Raw genomic sequence first — 5,175 nt, 5'->3', positions numbered from 1 at the left:
GTTTTGATTTTAAAACTAGTTGAGAACAGTTAAAAGAATACATTTTCATTCAACAATACAGTATAAAAAAGGGCTATAGATCACCAGCAGCCAAAGTGAGGCCACCTCACTAGGGACCGTGGGGACTTAAATTACTTTTGCTACCTGCACGGCTCCCCAGCAGGACCGACTGTATGAAAGCAGATTTAAGTTCCTGAAAAGATGGCCTTTCCTCAGCTTCTTGAACACTTCCAGGGTTTGTGATGCTCCGATGCCCAGTGGCAGGCCAAGATCCAAGTACAAGAGGAGCAGTGTAAGTCGGGAGTATTGGGGCTCATTTCGCCTCCTCACACCTGCATCTTCGCGCCATCGCATCGCATCTTCGAATTTACAGTGGGACGCGAAGCTGCAAAATGACAGTAGCAAGTCTGTATCCTACCCTTTGTGATGGCATCGATACGCAGTGGGTAGAGACTTGTAATGGACACTGCCACTGGTAGCCAGGGGATTGATACTTGTTTGACATATATACTTTCTGTTTTAGCAACCATTGAAAGTTTGTTTATGGTTAACCACAGTGATGTTATTTCGCTGAGGCTATCCCCCTTAGAATGATAAAATTTATTTTAACAAAAAGCTTGCTTGGATCGACAGCTGTGCATTCTCTACACAGGGCTTACAATTACATTTGTTTCACAGCTGAGCGTAAAGAGGTCACGTTAATCCTTTCTCGCCTGTCTTTTAAACTGGTTTCAAACTGATGTTGCTTTTCTCATATATGTCATTAATGTCCCTACGGTATTTGGGCAATTACGGACGAAAACAAGCTGAGAAAGAGTGCACTGGAAAAAAAGCGCCGTTTGTTACTTTGAAAGCTACTTTTCTGTTGCTGATGGTGATTAATGTTCAAAATATATAGTTCTAATATTTAACACAAGGGAGCTCATGTCGTGGCCTCTTCGTAACTGCGTTCGTTGTGTCGTAAACAGCTTTTCTAAAAAAACAACAACAGTGGACCTATGAAGGTTGAAATTTGATTTTCAAAATGATTGTTACAGCAGCTGCTTCTCAGATACCGTGTATGGACATACCTCGGTCATTTGTGTCATGTATATATAGAGGTATAACCAATATTGCACACGTTCTTTACCATCTTAATGCAGTTCCACGTGTAACATCTCTTTCCAGCTTTGGAGACATTCTCGTAGTTTGGGCGCGATCTCCTGATTTTGGGATCATTCCTCACTCACTCACTGACTCACTCACCCACACTCCCTCATACTCAACCATCCACCCACCACTTAATGGGGTGTAGTTTGTGACGTGTATGTTAGTACAGAAATCTTGGCAATCTGTTTTCAGTTAGATATCGAGATATTTAATATAAATGAGCGCATGGTGTTTCTGGCACACACGTATCTATAAACGTATGCGCAATAAACTTGTACAGAATGAACCTTATTTCACCTCACCTCACCTCACCTGACATTCAGTAGCTACATAATTGAAACTGAAACACAGAGGACATGGGTGTCCGAATCATCTCAGGTTCCGCAATTTTCACAGGTGTGCCAGAGACTAATGATCGTGGGTTCAAATTCCCATTCTCGTCCTCATGGGTTTCAGCAAAGTCGTAAACGTGTATGCATTTCTTCACTGAAATATAGCACATGTTTTTCCGAACAATTTTGATCACCCCTGACAAGACGTATGGTTACATAATTTGCATTAAATACGGGTAATACACAGCCAGGAAGATAGATAGACAGATCAACTTGGAGTAAATTAATCCTTCTATAATTACCCCCGTCAGTCACAAATGATACCGTCCAGATATGGCAGTTAAGGCACGAGGGATTCCAATACTTAATGTCTCCTTACAAGATGGTATTTCAATGGCAACTACTCGAATTGTTTTTGACTGTTTGGTTGAATGGACATCTTCGAAGTATTACTTCAAATCCTCTTCGGCAAACATTCTCGTTCAGTATTCACTCTTAGTTGAGTTTAATGAAGGTGTCAAACATCGTTCAACAAGCTCTGACATAATTTGTAATGTATTTACAGAACACGATTGATTGGCAAGCTCTCCAATATTCTGAATAAAGATCGTGACCCCTTAATGCTCTATAAGGCAGTTTGGAGTAAGTGTTTCCAGTGTTCAGGTCTATGTGTGTAGATATGTCTACAAGACAAATTAATCAGGATTACACAATTCCATTCCATATATAAATATTCTTATGTCAAGGTTTTACTTTATTTGCAACTACTCTAAAGCCTGTAAACATTGTATGTTGGATGTCCATATTTACAATCTTCCAAGACTTATGATGATGTACGAACATTATCTGGTGTTATCCAGCCTCACATGTATACAGTGCCCTTAAGAACATACTAATTGAATGTTTCATAAGTATAATCGAAGGCTAATATCAATAAAAGGAGACTGTCTCTTAGTGACATAAACATATGGATAAAAGTGAAGTTGAATGGAAAATAACACATCGTTGATTTCTAAAGTTAAGGTTTTGTTATGTTTGTTCAATATAATCTTGCTGGATGCTAAAATTATGACAAGACCGAAGCTTTAAAATAACCACAGAGTGCTGATGTAGTGTAAAGCAATACTTACTCACTCACCTTCAAAACTTAACATGGATTTTAATTTGAGACAGGTCTGGACTAAGTGGTCACGTCTAGAACAAAACCTTACATATAATACAGTAAGATGAAGGAGTATGTATCATAATATATTAAAATAAGGTGATAGTTCTGAGAGAATTTAAATAAAAACATGTTTTGTATTTGTTTCGTGATCCCATAAGGTTAAAGTAGTATTTAATGTTGTATTAACAATGCCAGTTTTAATAGTGCTAGCTCACTCAGCTATATGTACGAAGGGCGGTCTGGTAGCCTAGTGGTTAAAGCGTTCGCTCGTCACGCAGAAGACCCGGGTTCGATTCCCGACATGGGTACAATGTGTGAAGCCCATCTCTGGTGTCCCCAGCCGTGAAATTGCTGGAATATTGCTAAAAGCGGCGTAAAACCATACTCACTCACTCACATGTACGAAACATCAGTTTAAAACGGACTTCCCGCTCAGTCACGCTAGACTTAGTCCAAGCCGACCAGCCCTATCAATTCAGGTCTCGAAGAGCGTATTGTTTCTATTAACGGCCGGAACAATGACACATGTCTCCTCTACTGCATCCAACGTCCACAATTTGTGATGAAAATTATGTTAACGGATCACTGAAAACCAGCGATGACACAAGGTGTTCGCGGCAAGGTAAGCATGTCCTGCGCCACCAGAAGCTACCCTCCAAACACACAATTAGCAGAAAAAAGTAAGTGTTTGTTTGTTGAAACTAAGATAAATCTTTAAGGTCTTAGAAATTTTTTTCACAAAACGCTTCCAAACTAATTAACAGTAAAGAAGGTTTGCTTTCAAATCGTACTGACACTACAGATTAATACACACTTTACAACTATCTGACAGCAGGCTTCAAAAACAAACAATAAGACAGTGGCATTCCCACATGACAATTATTCTTTAAAATTGATGGTAGCAATGATTGGTTAAACCGTATGAACCTATTAGCAAAATATATTTGGTTTTTTGTCGCTCACGATGAAAAATATTAGTTCGATGCAATCACAATATCCACCAAAAACAATGATGAAATACTTTATCAGTTTGAACATTTAATATCATGAATACCGTCATACCTCACGCTTTAAAAAAATGGACAGATTACATCCATCTGGATTCATTTCAGCTGAATGAAACGAGGGCATCACTTTGTAAAGCCAATACGTGTACAAAGTCCTTAATTTGATTTTGTTTGATGTTGAGCAGTAATCTAAGAACACGACAAACCTGTTTCTTGCAAAGATCACGGTGTCTTCGTTGCATGTACAATGTCATTAGTTGTGGAGTTATCTCTGTGTCACTTATCCAAAGAAACAGGGTTCAATCTTCGGCTGATTGTTGGGTATTGATTGTATTGCAACTTGTGATATCCTCATTGAGGCATGAGTGTTTTTGATGCAATCAGCCCGGCATTGGAGAACCTCCTCCACACGTCACGGAAAGACCAAAGTTAGGAGGTCGATGGATATGAAGAATGATGCATTCCTGCAGGATCAAAGGAATTTATCACGTCTCTGTGTGTCTATTATGGATAATCCATTGCTGCCAAAATGGATTTCTGTGAGGCCACGACTGGATAAAGGGACGCGTTAGTTCCATTGTCATGGCTAAGCAAGGAACTGTCGATTATAATGCACATGTGATTCTCTTTGTTTTGGTACAATTATGATGTAAAATATTCTTTTGAGTAGGGGATCAAGGCGTTGCGCATACGACGAGAATATTGTACGATTATGTATGACAGGGACAATGCATAGATCAAGGAAACACCACGATGGCTCCAGGTATTAGAATAGTATCTTTGCCTTGATATACATACAAGTAGGTCCCGACTTCAAGTTGATAGAGCATTTGACAGAAGAGCAGGTGGTTCAATCCCCGGTCGCGTCAATGGTTGATGGTAGTTAATGTTACCCTGCGTGACGCCCGGCATTAAGTCACTAAAGCAAGACCTGGTCAGCTCGGAGTCAGTATATTGTGTCTGAGTGGCATATCTATGTTTAACTGCGGCATGGTATCTCGTCATAAATACCGATCACTACAAGCAGCCACACTTACACATGTGAATGTATATTGCTATATAATGCAAAAATATTGCACGAGATGTTAAACACCATTTCATCTCACCCACATACAGATTGGGATCATGGGTAAAAAAACGACGATATTTATGTTGTACATAGTGTCTGTGTCATCAACTTTAGTATCAAATATAATCAAAACCGTCTCCTTATTTCAGAGTAAATGTCACCATGCAAACATACATTAAATGTTCGCTGAATATGATATTCCTACTACATACCCAACCACCTGAATCATGTACATCACATAACATTTAGATATTCATCTACTTTATTCTATCATGAAATGTGTGTCTTCCTATATATGAATATTTTCTTGAAAATTCTTTCTCAGCTGTCTGGCAATAGAAAGTACACATTTGAAAACTTGGATTTGGCCAAACAATTACAGACGGTCCAAAACACATAACCATGATACTCAGGCAGAAGCTATCTCAGTGTTTCACTAAAATTCCTCGCCAG

The sequence above is a fragment of the Haliotis rufescens genome, unplaced genomic scaffold, assembly GCF_023055435.1.
Source record: "Haliotis rufescens isolate VD_foot unplaced genomic scaffold, xgHalRufe1.0.p SCAF_21, whole genome shotgun sequence".
Lineage (NCBI taxonomy): Eukaryota > Metazoa > Mollusca > Gastropoda > Lepetellida > Haliotidae > Haliotis > Haliotis rufescens.
The sequence above is the reverse complement of the archived record's forward strand: the minus strand, read 5'-3'. Positions refer to the sequence as shown.